We start from the raw sequence: 16,383 nt of genomic DNA, 5'->3' as shown, positions 1-16,383 counted from the left end.
CTGGTCTCGAACCTGTAAGCTCAGGCAATCTACCCACCTTGGCCTCCCAGAGTGCTAGGATTACAGATGGAAGCCATTGTGCCCAGTCTATCTGTGATATTTGTTCCACCAGTTTGAAATCACAGATTGTGATCCTGTGACACTAGCAAATAATTTTATCACCTTGGCAAACCACATGATTACTTCATACCATGTCATTGCTGATCATTTACTATTTATGGAATAGTAAATAGGAATAATTTTTTAAAAAAGACAATAATTTAAAAAATAATTTTGGGGTGGCGCCTGTGGCTCAGCGGGTAGGGCGCCGGTCCCATATGCTGGAGGTGGCGGGTTCAAACCCAGCCCCGGCCAAAAAAAAAAAAAAAAAAAAAAACACCAAAAAATAATTTTGGAACAACACAACTGTTTGTATGGCGTGGTTGCTTAGACTCTGAAATATTTGGGCAGTTGAGTTAACTCAAGCTATCATATGCCATGTAAAACAGCTGAGACAGTTAATTTATTTCCCTAGAGTAAGTTATATAAACAAAGTTCTTAAAAAATGTTGCTTTGTTTGCTGACGATATGATCTTATACTTAGAGAACCCCAAAGACCCAACCACAAGACTCCTGGAAGTCATAAAAAAATACTGTAATGTCTCAGGATAAAAAATCAATGTCCACAAGTCAGTAGCCTTTGTATACGCCAATAACAGCCAAGATGAGGGGCTAATGAAGGACACAACTCCCTTCACCATAGCTTCAAAGAAAATGAAATACCTAAGAATTTATCTAACAAAAGAGGTGAAGGACCTCTACAAAGAAAATTATGAAACCCTAAGAAAGGAAATATCAGAGGATATTAACAAATGGAAGAACATACCATGCTCATGGCTGGGAAGAATCAACATTGTTTAAAATGTCTATACTTCCCTGGCTCGGTTAAGGAGCCAGCCACATACACCTGAGCTGGTGGGTTTGAATCCTGCCCGGGCCCGCCAAACAACAATGAAGGCTGCAACCAAAAACACAGCCAGGCATTGTGGCAGGCACCTATAGTCCCAGCTACATGGGAGGCAGAGGCAAGAGAATTGCTTGAGCCCAGGAGTTGGAGGTTGCTGTGAGCTATGATGCTACAGCACTCTACCCAGGGCTACAGCTTGAGGCTCTGTCTCAAAAAAAAAAAAAAAAGTCTATACTTCCCAAAGCAATCTACCGATTCAATGCCATCCCTATTAAAATACCAACATTGTACTTTCAAGACTTGGAAAAAAATGATTCTGCATTTTAAATGGAACCAGAAAAAACCCTGTATAGCTAACAATCCGTTGTATTAATGGGCAAGAGAGATGAACAGAACCTTCTCTAAAGAAGACAGATGAATGGCTAGCAAACATATGAAAAATGCTCGTCCCTAATTATTAGAGAAATGCAAATCCAAACCACTATGAGATATCATCTAACCCTAGCCAGAATGACCCACGTCACAAAATCTCACAACTGCAGATGCTGGCATGATGTGGAGAGAAAGAAACACTTTTACACTGCTGGTGGGACTGCAAACTAACAAAACCTTTTTGGAAGGAAGTATGGAGAACCCTCAAAGAACTCAAGCTAGACCTCCCATTTGATCCTACAATCCCATTACTGGGCATCTACCCAGAAGGAAAAAAAATCCTTTTATCATAAGGACAGTTGACCTAGACTGTTTATCGCAGCTCAATTTACAATGGCCAAAATGTGGAAACAGCCTAAATGCCCACCAACCCAGGAATGGATTAACAAGCTGTGGTATATGTACACCATAGTATACTATCCAGTCATTAAAAAAATGGAGACTTTACAGCCTTTGTATTAAGAAATGCAACACATTATTCTTAGTAAAGCATCACAAGAATGGAGACGCATGAATCCTCAATTTTGATATGAGGACAATTAATGACCTAGAACACAGTGGGGGGTGGAGGAAGGGGAAAGTAGAGAGAGAAAGAAGGAGGGAGAGGGTGGGGTCTCGGTGTGACACACCTTTTGGGGGCAGGACATAATTGTAAGAGGGACTTTGCCTAACAAATGCAATCAGTGTAAACCTGGTTTCTTGTACCCTCAATTAACCCCCAATAATAATAATAAAAAAAAAAAAGTTAAAAAAAAATGTTGCTTTGGTATTTTGAAGCTGCCAAAGAATTTTCTAAAGACCTTAGGTTGCTGCCAATAAGGGTAGATACATACCCATGCTGAAACATAGGCATAGGGTGAAGTGGGGTGGTGGGAAATAGGAAGTCCATCCTAAGGATGTTTGAATATGTGCTTAAGGAAATGTATCACTATGACCTGTGGACTAGAAGAAAAAAATGTGCCTGAAGGAAGGCACCAGGGAGTAGGCACCAAAGATAAGAGAGATGAAGGGCAGTGGCACAGATGGACTATGATGATTCTTGAGAAAACAAATACTGAGAGAGATGCTGAAGATTTCAGACGGAAGTAGAAACACCCTCTACCATTCATGTTTTTACTCTGGTCCACATATTACCTCTCTGTCCACCTCTTTCTTCCAGAAAATAACATAAAAGGAGCTGAGAAAAAAACAATGTGACAGGTCAGGCACAGTGGCTCACCCCTATAATCTTAGCACTCTGGGAGGCAGAGGCCACACGATCCCTTGAGCTCAGGAGTTTGAGACCAGCCTGAGCAAGAGCAAGACCTTGTCTCTAAAAATAGAAAAAAATAGCTACAGGTGTGGTGGACACCTGTAGTCCCAGCTACTTGGAAGGCTGAGGCAAGAGGATTGCTTGAATCTAGGAGTTTAAGGTTGCTGAGAGGTAGGCTAATACCACAGCATTTCAGCCTGGGCAAAGAGTGGAACTCTATCTCAAAAAAAAAAAACCCCAAAAAACAAACAAAAAAAAAACACCAATGAGACAGACTTGGTAGACTACCTTTTTACCATCCATTCTGCCTTCATTCTAATATGCCTTTCTGAAACAAAAGGCAAGAAAGCAAAAACCTTTTCTTTTCTTGATTATCTTGTAGCTATGATTACAGATTTAATGTAGCTTTAGCCACTCAGTGCATTACAAACGATTTGGAAGGCAGAAGTAAGATGGATCTATTCTGCTGTCTTCAAAACCATAGATGACCAGTGACAATTTTTCTGTGGCTGCAATGGTTGCTGTAACAAATTTATTACAGTCTTATTGATTTTGAACAACAAAAGTTTATGCTCTCATAGTAATGGAGAACAGAAATCTGAAAACAGTTTCCTGGGCCAAATCAAGGTGTTGGCAATGGTGCAGTTGTCTCTGAGGCTCTAGGGAGAGTTCATTATTTTCCTCTTCCAGCTTTCCTTGGATTTCCTGGTATTCCTTGGGTTGCATCACTACAATCTCTGTCTCTATGGTCACACTGCCTTCTCCTCTTTTATGTGTGTCAAATATCCCTCTGCTTCTTTCTTGTGAGAACACTTCTGACAGCATTTAGGGCCCACCTAGATAATCCAGGATAATCTCCACCATCTCAAAATCCTCAATTTAATGAATCACAAAGATATTTTTTTTTCCAAATAAGGGTAATATTTACAGGTTCCAGGAATTAGGACCTGTGGGGACCATTTTTCAATATACCATATGTTGTATGAGCAAGGACATGTGTCTACTCACACGATTCATGGGTATAGAAACAAAGTACATGAAGCATTCTGTTGGTAGAAGGTGTGGCAGGTGCTATTCTAGGAAAAATAGCAGTAGCATTTATAAAATGTTTTAGCTTCCTGATGGGTTCTAGAGTGGTCAGATTTTTCCCTCCCTCCCTACCTTCCTTCCTTCTTTTCTTTTTCTTTCTTCCTTCGTTTTCTTCCTTTTTCTCTTTCTCCTTCCATTTTTTCCTTCTTTTCCTCCCTTCTTTCCATTACCTTCACTCCCTCCCTTTCTTTCTTCCCCTCTCTTACCTATTCTTTCCTTCTTTCCCTGCCTCTCTCCCTCTTTCCTTTTTTTATAGCAACAAAATCTACCTATGTTGCCCAGGCTTGACTTGAACTCCTGGGCTCAAGCAATCCCCCTCAGCCTCCCAGGTATCTGGGACCGTACACACACACCACTGTGCCCAGCTCTAGAGTGGTCAGCTTTCTGAGAAGAGATATTAACTCCCTTAGTGGCCTGATTCCACAATGTGGCTTTGGAAGTGATTCCTAAAAGCTCAAACTAGATTCTGTTTCTCCAGCCTAGTGGTCCTCAAAGTCTAGTCTCTGAAACCAACAGCATATAACAATACCCAGAAGTTGTTAGAAATGCAAATTCTTCAGGCTAACCTCAGACCTGTTAAATCAGAAAATCTGAAGGTGGGGCCAGTAACCTGTTTTAAAATCTCCTGTCCTGGATCTTCCTTAGCCATTAAATTCATAGATAACTTAAGAGTAAATTATTTTCATTCAAAAGTAAGTTATTACAGCTTAAGCCTGGGAGTTTGAGGTTGTGGTGAGTAATGATGACACCACTGCTCTCTGGCCCTGGCCACAGAGTAAGACCCAGTTACAGAGAGGAGGAGAAGGAAGGGAAGGGGAAGGCAGGAGAAGGGGGGGGGAGGGGAGGGAAAAGTGGAAAGAGGAAAAAGGACAGAGAGAGAGGGGAAGGGGGAAGGAGGAGTCAGTTCCTCACCAACTATTGGACAATGGGCCTCAGTTCCTTGTTGGCTATTGGCAGTAGGCTGACCTCATTCTTTGCCAGGTGGCTCTCTTTATCAGAACAAGCAAACAAGAACAAGAGAGAGTACACCAACGAGACAGCAGTCACAGTCTTTTAAAAGCAATTTACAGAAGTGATATCCTTTACTTTTGGCATATTCTATTTGTTAAAATTAAGTTATTAGGTCTAGACCATATTCAGGGGAACAGGATTACACAAGGGTAGGAATATCAGGAGACAGGGATCATTAGAAATCATGTCAAAAGCTGCCTAACATAATATATATATATATACACACATACACTTTTGATTTTCATTGTTTGTAGAGGTTGTGTTTTATGAAGTCACATAAACAGAATTGGTGGATACTGAACTATTGCTCGTAGGGGAAATGTAGTGTTAGACTCTAGTCACATTTTGTCAACCCATCACTACACAACATTCTTTTTTATATGTGTTTCTGTTTAAAGACATCTTATTTAATATACTGTATATTGTCAACTCATTAACATTTAACTTGTAGCCAACAGCACTATAACTCATGCCTGAATGAAGTCTACCTAATACACATATTTTTGCTTTAAGATATATCATAGCCTTCTTGTGCTTAGGAATACTAGACAGCACTTCAGCATCATGCTTACAGGTAATTTTAAACCACAAAATCATCAATGAAATGCACAAAATGCAAAAAAAAAAAAAGCCTTAAATAGACTGTGAAAAAGGCATTTGTTTATGGTATGAGAACTAAAAAAAGAAGATGGAGCATGGCTTTGTTCAACTTCAGCTGGGCAACTTAAACTTTTTGTCACTCTGTGCATGTCCATAAATAACCAAGAAAGCTGTTTGGGGGGTTAAAAATAAATTTCATCAAGTGAAAGAAGGGGAAAATATAGAATCCAGGGATAATTGACTGTATCTTATTCATTGCTATACACTTGGGGAAAAAAGGAGAATATTTGGTGTTTCAGGGATAGCTTCTCAGCTATTCCTTAGTTTTTTCTCTCTTGTATGAATGATGCAGGAAATAGTATTTTCATTCTGTTTCTCGTAAGGACATAGGAAAGAATATGTTTCATAAGAAACGCAACAACAATCCTACCTTCAAATTAAAAAAAGATCACAGAATATAAGCTCTCATACATAAGAAATAAAAATAAACCAAAAGTATTCTTTATGGTAAAAGAAAAATGAAATGAGGGAGGATATTTACAATAATTTCTAAAAATACTTAAGGTATTAACGGCTTATGTCTGTAATCCCAGTACCATGCAGAGAAAGTTGAGGTGGGAGAATCACTTGAGGCCAGGAGTTGGAGACCAACCTGTGCAACATAACGAGATCTTCACCTCTTAAAAAAAGAAAAAAATTAGCCTGTAGTCCCAGCTCCTCAGAAGGCTGAGGCAGGAGGCTGCTTGAGCCCAGAATTTTGAATATGCAGTGAGCTATGATACTGCCACTGCACTCCAGCCTGAGAAACAGAACAAGACCTTGTCTCTAAATAAAACAAAAATAAAAACAAAAAAACTCTCAGATACTTTCAATTAAATTAGAGTCTATAAAAAGAAATAAAGATAGTTCTCTTTGGCACAACTACAACGGGTACCTTACCCAACAAACGCAAACATTGTAACCTAATCGTTTGTATCCTCATGTTAATCTGGAAAAAAACAAAAAGACAGTTCTTGTCTAAAAAAAAAAAACACTATGATGCATTGACTGTTTACTATATATAGGCATTTTCCCTGCCTACATAAATTAGATACTATTATTTTGCATTTGAAGTAACTGATGTGTAGAGGCTAAGTAATCTGCTTAGGATTACCTTTAGAAAGTATAATATAATAGTAAGGTTTTTTTTTTTTTTTTTGTAGAGACAAAGAGTCTCACTTTATTGCCCTCGGTGGAGTACCGTGGCATCACACAGCTCACAGCAACCTCCAACTCCTGGGCTTATGCAATTCTCTTGCCTCAGCATCCTGAGTAGCTGGGACTACAGGCACCCATCACAATGCCCAGCTATTTTTTTTGTTGCAGTTCGACCAGGGCCGGGTTTGAACCCACCACCCTTGGTATATGGGGTAGACGCCCTACTCACTGAGCCACAGGCAAGGTTTTAAATTCATACACTGAGACTGATAGCCTATGATCTTAATCATTATGCTATATAATCTTCCAAATAATCAAGTGTCTCTGAAACCTCAGATAATCCCCCCCCTTTTTTTTTTGAGACAGTCTCACGGTTGCCCTGGGTAGAGTTGCACGGCATTATGGCTCACAGCAACCTCAAACTCTTGGGCCCAAGAGCTCCTCTTGCCTCATCCTCCTGAGTAGCTGGGACTACAAGCAAGCGCCTGCCACAACACGTGGCTAGTTTTCTCTTTTTATTGGAAATGGGAGTCTCCTGCTTGCTCAGGTTGGTCTCAGAACTTCTGAGTTCACACAGTCCACTTGCCTAGGCTTCCCAGAGTGCTAGGATTATAGGCGAGAGCCCTGTGTCCAGCCTCCATTTCTTTTTTTCTTTAGCAGTTGAATAGGCTTATTTTACATTATGGCTAGCATGAAATGTACTTTTTTATTTTATTTTTTGAGACACAGTCTCACTATATCACCCTCGGTAAAGTGCCATGGCATTACGGCTCACAAGCAACCTCAAACTCCAGGGTTTAAGCGATTCTCTTGCCTCAGCCTCCCAAGTAGCTGGGACTACTGGGGCCCGCCACAACGCCCAGCTATTTTTTGTTGTTGCTACAGCAGTTGTCATTGCTGTTTAGCAGGCCCGGGCCAACTTAGAACCCACCAGCCCCAATGTATGCGGCTGGAGCCCTAACCACTGAGGTACAGGGACCAAGCCAAAAATATATTTTTAAAAGAGACATTTCAAGAAGTGCTTATAGGGTGGCGCCTGTGGCTCAAAGGAGTAGGGTGCCAGCCCCATACGTCAGAGGTGGCGGGTTCAAGCCCAGCCCCAGCCAAAAACTGCAAAAAAAAAAAAAAAAAAAAAAAAAAAGAAGTGCTTATAACAGTATTTTGACATTGTCAAAACATTCTCAGTCCAAGTTGTATCAGTTCAACTACCATTTAGCATTATTTTTTAAAACTACTGCTATTCAAATCATGGCTAGTTTCATCTTGGTTTTTTTTTTTTTTTTTGTAGAGACAGAGTCTCACTTTATGGCCCTCGGTAGAGTGCCGTGGCCTCACACAGCTCACAGCAACCTCCAACTCCTGGGCTTAAGCGATTCTCTTGCCTCAGCCTCCCGAGCAGCTGGGACTACAGGCGCCCGCCACAACGCCCGGCTATTTTTTGGTTGCAGTTTGGCCGGGGCCGGGTTTGAACTCGCCACCCTCGGCATATGGGGCCGGCGCCTTACGGACTGAGCCACAGGCGCCGCCTCATCTTGGTTTTGAATGAATTCAAAATGTTTTCATCTATGTATGACTTTTTCTTTCTTTTTTTTTTTTTTGAGGCAGAGTCTTGCTCTGCTGCCCAGGAATGAGGGGAATGGCATCACCATAGCTCATTGCAACCTCAAACTCCTAGGATCAAGTGATCTTCCTGCCTCAGCTGCCTGAGCAGCTGGGACTACAGGAGTGCACCACAATGCCCAGCTAATTTTTTCTATTTTTGCAAAGCCACTCTTGTTCAGGCTAGTCTCAAACTCCTGGCCTCAAAGCAATCCTTCTACCTTGGCCTCCCAGAATGCTTGGATTATAGGCATGAGCCACCATACCAAGTCCACAACTACTTTTTATAGTATGTTTACCTATGAAACTGCTAAATAATTAGATGGATAAGTAGGATTTGGATATGAAAATATGCAGGCTTGGTGCCTGTAGCACTCGGTTACAGCGCCAGCCACATGCACTGAGGGTGGTGGGTTCGAACCCGGCCCAGGCCAGCTAAACAACAAGCACAACTGCAACCAAAAAAATAATAGCTGGGTGTTGTGGTGGGCGCCTATAGTCCCACCCTCGGGAGGCTGAGGCAAGAGAATTGCTTAAGCCCAAGAATTTGAGGTTGCTTTGAGCTGTGATGCCACAGCACTCTACCAAGGGTGACAGCTAGAGACTCTGTCTCAAAAAAAAAAAATGCAGAAAATGCTCAGTAATCAGAGAGCACGTTACAGGGAATTGAGACACAGTTAAGGAAGGAAGAGAGAAATACACATGGAATTGGAAATTCTAAAAGATAAGAAAAAATACACTTTTGAAATAAAGATGTGGAATTTATTTCTTGATCTGCATCCAACCTTGTCTAGTATTTCAGAAAATACTTATTTTTAAATACGAGTCAATTCCACCAAACATGCTTGGGACTTAAAGACAAAACACTTCCACTGAGGCTCAGCGCCTGTAGCACAGTGGTTATGGCACTAGCCGCATACACTGAGGTTGGCAAGTTTGAATCCAGCCCGGGCCTGCTAAAAACAACAATGACAACTGTAACAAAAAAATAGCTTGGTGTTGTGGCAGGCACCTGTAGTCCCAGCTACTTGGGAGGCTGAGGCAAGAGAATCACTTAAGTCCAAGAGTTTGAGGTTGCTGTGAGCTGTGATGCTATGGCACTCTATTGAGGGCAACATAGTGAGAGTCAGTCTCAAAAAAAATAAAAAATAAATAAATAAAATAAAAAACACTTCCACTGAGTTTTTCAGTTAAGGCAACGGTTAAGTGAAGAGATTCTGCTTTATTTGTGAGGAAAATAAGTAATATAAAATCCTAAAAACACCAACATAAAAGAACATTACTTTTTGAGAGGAAAGGGGCAAGCAGGTAAGTAAATAAGGGATGGTGTTGGTTTCAATAGTGCAGAGATAGCAAAACTTCAGAATGAGAATTGACCAACACTACATAAGGTATAAATAGAATCTTATTATTGCATTAAATAATTAGTATATTCAGGTCAGGCAGGGTGGCTCACACCAGTAATCCCAGCACTTTAAAAGGCCAAGGTAGGAGGATGACTTGAGACCAGCCTGAGAATAGCAAAACCCCATCTCTACAAAAAAAGGAAATAGAAGAAAAAAATTAGCTGGATGTGGCAGCACATGTGTGTAGGCTCTGCTGAGGTAGGAGGATCTCCTAAACCTGGGAGTCGGAGGATACAGTGAGCTATGATGATGCTACTGCAGTCTAGCCCAGGCAAAAGAAAGAGACCCTGTCTCAAAAAAAAAAAAAGAAAAAAAAAATAAATTAATTAATTATTATTTTCCTAAAGATACACACTTTTCTCTATTTCTCTTGTCCTGCTCCATCTATACTAACATTCTTAATAAGTTAAAAACATAACATCATATTTTACATCTTGAAGTTATAAGCAAGGACTTTCAGCCATCCTTATTTCTCATTTTCTGTCTATTTAATCACTTTAATTCTGTCACAGAAGCAATTAAAACTAAAAAATCACTATAAATTCACAATAGCTAATAATCTATGGCTCTATGCCAACGTAAGCTTCTTTGAATGTAGGCTTTCTTTTATAGCTTGGTGTAAGATAAAGATATTTGCTGCCAGATGCTGGATATTAGAATTTCTTTTTTTCCTTTTTTTTTTTTTTTTTTGTAGAGACAGAGTCTCACTGTACTGCCCTCGGTAGAGTGCTGTGGCGTCACACAGCTCACAGCAACCTCTAACTCTTGGGCTACGCGATTCTCTTGCCTCAGCCTCCCAAGCAGCTGGGACTACAGGCGCCCACCACAACGCCCGGCTATTTTTTTGTTGCAGTTTGGCCAGGGCTGGGTTTGAACCCACCACCCTCGGCATATGGGGCCCACGCCCTACTCACTGAGCCACAGGTGCCGCCCGATATTAGAATTTTTAATCTTAACAGCACAGAATAAATTAGAATGTGTCTTCTTAAATCTAACTTTAGATGCAATTCAATCTTTGTTTCTCATCAATTTGAGCCAACTTTCAACTTAATGAATAATGTAACTAACAGTATTTTACAAAAAAAATTTACATTTATATACTAACTTTTACTCAAGAACCTCCAACACTACATAGAAAGAATTAGGTTTATTTAATTAAATACACATACACACAAAATTCTGCCTGCTTTTTTACTGACTTAATTATCTTGTTTACTTTATAGTTAGGGAGGTTAATTGTACCAATTCCAGAAATCAGAAATCGTTCTAAAATAAATTTCTACACTTTGTATAATAATAATTATATTCTTCTCTCAAACTCTGGGAATTTATAAAGACATAAAGATGAATTAATGGTATAAGAAAGTAAAACAACACTATATTATTTTTCTCAAAATCTTAAAGACATTTTCTTTTTAAATAGATACTATAAAGATTCACACAGGTGGAAGAGACCTCAGAATAATTTAGTTCACTTTCCTGAAGTGTCAGACTTGGTTTTAAGTGGTACATGCACTAGTATTAGTAAAAGTTACATTTTTTTTCTCTTGTCTGATTACTGAGAAGAAAATCTCCATTTGGTGATAGCGTATCTTTATTATATCTCAAACATTTGCTAGTCTCCCTTTTAATACAAAGAAAGCCTTAAGCTTCAGAAATTTTGGCAAGGAACAATATCTAGAAAGTTAATAATACAGATTTGTTTTCATCTTATTTATTTTTAAATAAATAAATTTTAAAAGTTACCTTCTATTTATGATACGGCTTTCCATTTGTAGTAAAGATGGGATGTTTCCGGCTGAGTGCAGTGGCCCATGCCTGTAATCCTAGCACTCTGGGAGGCCGAGCTGAGTAGATTGAGCACAGGAGTTCAAGACCAACCTGAGCAAGAGCAAGACTTGTCTCTAAAAAATAGCTGGGTGTTGTGGCAGGTACCTGTAGTCCCAGCTACCTAGGAGGCTGAGGCAAGAGGACTGCTTGAGCCCAAGAGTTTAAGGTTGCTGTGATGCCACAGCACTCTACCGAGGGCAACAAAATGAGATTCTTTGTCTGAAAAAAATAAATAAATAAATAAGGCCGAGAGCAGTGGCTCACACCTGTAATCCTAGCACTCTGGGATGCCAAGGCAGGTGGATTGCCTGAGTTCAGGAGTACCAGACCAGACTGAGCAAGAGCACAGACTCTGTCTCTAAAAATAGCCAGTGTTGTGGCAGGCGCCTATAGTCCCAGCTACTTGGAAGGCTGAGACAAGAGTCTGAGGTGTTGTGAGCTATGATGCCATAGCACTCTATCTACCAAAGGCAATAAAGTGAGACTCTGTCTCAAAAAATAAATAAATAAAATAAAATAAAAATTTTTAAAAAACGATTTGAAGAAAAATATTAAACAATGAAGTAATGTGTCATGTGAATATAGAAAACATTCCTATAATACTCAGTGGTACACAGATATGGTGAAAATGTAATCAAGTATTTTAGGAAATGTAATCAAGTATTTCCAAAAAGAAAATCTCCCCCACCAAACAAATAAATATAAATAGGCCCCTTGTTTAAGGTACACAGGAAGTAATGGCTACTAACACATACTATGAAGTCAGAACAGCTGGGTTTCAATCCTGGCTGGACCACATACTAGCTGTGGAAGTTTGACAAATTGTGCCTCCCGTATTCTCAGTGTAAAATAAGAATACAACAGCCTTCACAGTGTTTCTGCAAGGGTTAAGCACTGGTTTAATGCATACACAGCACTAAGGACAGTTGTGGTACATGGTAAGTACTCAAAAATGTTATTCAACTAGTTATGATTTCACTGTATGTTAAATGCCTAAATTTCCTTTAAAGATTACTGAATCAAAATAGAGTTAGGTGAATCAAAATTTACTACTAGGCTTATGCTATCTAAAGAGGACAACAAGACTAAGAATAAGATATGTTGATGGGGTTGGAAGAGCAGAGTAGAACATGCAAAAGTTAAATTATTCAGATAGGTACAGTGGGCACAATAAAGGTTGGGTTTCCTAAGAAAAATAGGCCTCAGAAAATAAGATATCGGGGCGGTGCCCGTGGCTCAGTCGGTAAGGCGCCAGCCCCATATACCGAGGGTGGCGGGTTCAAACCTGGCCTCAGCTGAACTGCAACCAAAAAATAGCTGGGCGTTGTGGCGGGCGCCTGTAGTCCCAGCTGCTCGGGAGGCTAAGGCAAGAGAATCACTTAAGCCCAGGAGTTGGAGGTTGCTGTGAGCTGTGTGATGCCATAGCACTCTACCAAGGGCCATAAAGTGAGACTGTCTCTACAAAAAAAAAAAAAAAAGAAAAGAAGATATCAAGGGAAAAGTACCTAATCTTCCTTAATTTCACAATTTTGTCTAGAGCCAAGTCTATTTATAATTATGTACAGAACACGTATTGAACTACTGGTTGGTGGGTTTGTTTTTTTTTTTTTTGCATTTTTGGGCGGGGCTGGGTTTGAACCCACCACCTCAGGCAGCACCTGTGGCTCAGTGAGTAGGGCGCCGGCCCCATTTACCGAGGGTGGCAGGTTCAAACCCAGCCCCGGCCAAACTGCAACAGCCTACTCAGGGGGCTGAGGCAAGAGAATTGCCTGAGCCCAGGAGTTGGAGGTTGCTGTGAGCTGTGACGCCACAGCTCTCTACCAAGGGTGATAAAGTGAGAATCTGTCTCTAAAAAAAAAAAAAGAAAAAGAAAGAAAGAAAAACAAAAAATGAACCCGCCACCTCTAGCATATGGGGCCGGTGTCCTACTCCTCTGAGCCACAGGCACTGCCCATGGTTGGTGTTTTTTAAGGTTCCTATATAATGAAAGCTGTCCAATATGATACTTATTCCCTTAAAGAGAGACAAACAATTATGAAACACAGACTCAATAGCAAAAGAGAAAGTCTTTGAAAAAGTAATAATTGAGGTATAAACACCTAGGATATGAGTTATAAACCCATATATCTCCTTATGTCTAACCAGTTTTGTCTCTGAGAATTATCTGATTTTTTTTTTCTGGTTGAAAACATACATTAGGCCTCTGATGGCAACCTCAGATCTGAGCTACTAAGGAGTTACAGTAAAATAATTGATATGAATTTCTAAATGTCAGAAGTTCTTTCCTTTAAAAAAAGTTAATAATTCATCTTCATGAAGGAAAACAAAATTTCAGTTGCTAGATTGGGAAAACCAAGGTTTTGTGGTTTTTTGTCTTTTTAGAATAGATAGCTAGTGTCCTTAGTGGCCAGAAATCATTAGTGATCTAAATAGAACCCTGTGTTCTGAATAGAACATAACGATGTCCATATACCTTTTCCCAGCATTAATAATTAACTCCTGATATTTAATTATTTTACAACACATACTGAGTTAATGTCTCAACATAAATAAGCATTCTTATTCTGCAGGAATAAGGACTTCTCATTCTGAAAAGCTTCTTAAAAAACAGCCTACAAAAAGAAGGAAATGGATAGTCTACAGAGATTTCATTGATTTGTACCCTGATTGTCTCCAAGAAAATTATGCAAAACGGTTTTATAAGAATACACAAAATTATAATTTAAAAAAATTTAAGAGCTAGAGGTAAGTGGAGTAACCTTTCTCTGATCCCGTATATCAAAGTAATCTTTGATTATAATGTGAGACTCTGTGGCTCTGTACAATTACACATATTAATCTATGATCATGTGGTTGGCCTGTCAGATTTTCCCTAACAACTTCCTTCATATTATTCTTAAAGATCCACTGCTAACATATGCTTTCACTGAGTAGTACCTCATGATCTGTAGTCTCAACTAAAATTGGTAAAAGATAAGCTTTTCTTGAAGAAAGATAGTTTTATCTTGTTATGCTCAGTCATAAATTCTTACAGTGGTGCTGGGTCTAATCCTACACAATGTACAGGGTATAGTGTGGTAAGAAGGCTAGTAAATGTGGTTGTGGTGATTGTATAAATGCATACTTGATGAGGAGGAAGATATAATTCCAGTAACAGCAATAAATGATTTAATGTCAGGAAGTAAACTGCTCAGTTGAAAATGATCTAGAGAGAAATGATTATTATTAATACAGAACATTTAAGTATCCTTTGTTATTCCCTAGAATATAACCTCACTTTGTGAACATTAAATTCATAACCAAGCTCTTTAGCAGGATTAAAAGAAGGTAAAATTGTACCATTTGAGGAAGCTTTTTTGAAAATGAAATCAGGTCCTAGCATCTAATTAGGAAAAGTTTTCTATGTTCCAGCATTACTTTAAAAATCAAAATCTGATGATTCCTTTGGGATGGGGAAAGAGAAAGGAAAATAAATATAGCTTTTTAATACTTTTACCATGATAAATCTAAAATAAGGGAATTAATAATTAATATTTTAGTTTTGTCTACACTTGATATCCCATAAACTATCTTGCTGGATATGTCCTTTTCACTGACAGCAATAACCAGTTTTCAATAAATACCTGTCCATTATATAAATTCGCTAAATTCATTTTTTGCCAGATTAAAAACAAAATATTCCTGGGCGGCACCTGTGGCTCAGTGGGTAGGGCGCTGGTTCCATATACTGAGGGTGGCAGGTTTGAACCCGGCCCAGCCAAACTGCAACAAAAAATAGCCAGGTATTGTGGCGGGCGCCTGTACTCCCAGCTACTCAGGAGGCTGAGGCAAGAGAATTGCATAAGCCCAGGAGTTGGAGGTTGCTGTGAGCTGTGTGAGGCCACGGCACTCTACCGAGGGCAATAAAGTGAGACTCTGTCTCTAAAAAAAAAAAATACATATATATACACACACACATATATATTCCTTTTAAGTATTTGACAATATTTCACAGTTGATACATTAGTACATATCCCTTTTTTAATTCATGTATTTATTCAACAAACATAACAGTAGTAGTGAAAATATTCCACAATATACCCAACACTACCTACTCCATTCCTGGGTTTAGGCAATTCTCTTGCCTTAGCCTCCCAAGTACCTGGGACTACAGGCACCTGCCACAACATCAGGCTATTTTTTTGTTGCAGTTTGGCCAGGGCTGGGTTTGAACCCACCATCCTGGGTATATGGGGCCGGTGCCCCATTCACTGAGCCACAGGCACTGCCCTTTTTTCTTTTTTCTTTTTTTTAATTTGGAAAGTGACCTAGAGTATACTTATGTTTTCAATTTTTCCAAATTAACAAGCAGGTATTACTTTAATTATTCAAGCAATACACAAATGTATTCTCATTTTAAATACTTAAACAACATAAAAGTATAGGAATAATATGTAATCTTTCCACAGTCACTTCAGACTATCCTTTTTCTCTCCTATCTTTGATAAGTTTGCACCAAGTTTTTAGTAATTTTAAAATGTATACATTTTTGTTAACAAATATTTATGTTAAATAGTCAATAAGTGGTATTTTTAAAATGAAAAATTTTGAAGGAGAAAAACATCACCATCATCAATCTTTCCACTTAGGATGTGGTCATGAACAACAAAAAGTTCTGCTTCTTAACTCTAACTTTTAATTCTTTCAACTTCAACACCTAAAACTATTTTTACTTTGGTTAAACATCTAGCATTCACAAACTTAAAGTCTGATGTTCTACATAATAGGTTACTTTTCTTGAGATTAATGCAAAAGCCAATATTATCTTGTTTGCCAACTTCAACTATACTTGATTTTTTTAAAGAACAAATTACATAAATCATGTTAATGCTCCCAAATTGGAGCACTTTAAATATTTTTTTATTGGGATAGCATTACTAATTACTAGTTGGCAAGACTCTCACTTTTGGATCAAAAGATTATAGTAAACCAAGATCTACCTAACAATTTGAAATGCCATGTAGCTATGAAGATCTTTGAGG

General features: G+C 39.0%; 1 protein-coding gene across 2 annotated transcripts in view; it reads right to left on the bottom strand.

The window, feature by feature from the left end:
- BMPR2 (bone morphogenetic protein receptor type 2) overlaps positions 1-16,383 on the bottom strand; it is a 196,985-nt gene that overhangs the window by 60,458 nt on the left and 120,144 nt on the right. The gene's annotated exons all lie outside the window — the stretch shown is intronic.

The sequence above is a fragment of the Nycticebus coucang genome, chromosome 7 (assembly GCF_027406575.1).
Source record: "Nycticebus coucang isolate mNycCou1 chromosome 7, mNycCou1.pri, whole genome shotgun sequence".
Lineage (NCBI taxonomy): Eukaryota > Metazoa > Chordata > Mammalia > Primates > Lorisidae > Nycticebus > Nycticebus coucang.
The sequence above is the reverse complement of the archived record's forward strand: the minus strand, read 5'-3'. Positions and strand labels throughout refer to the sequence as shown.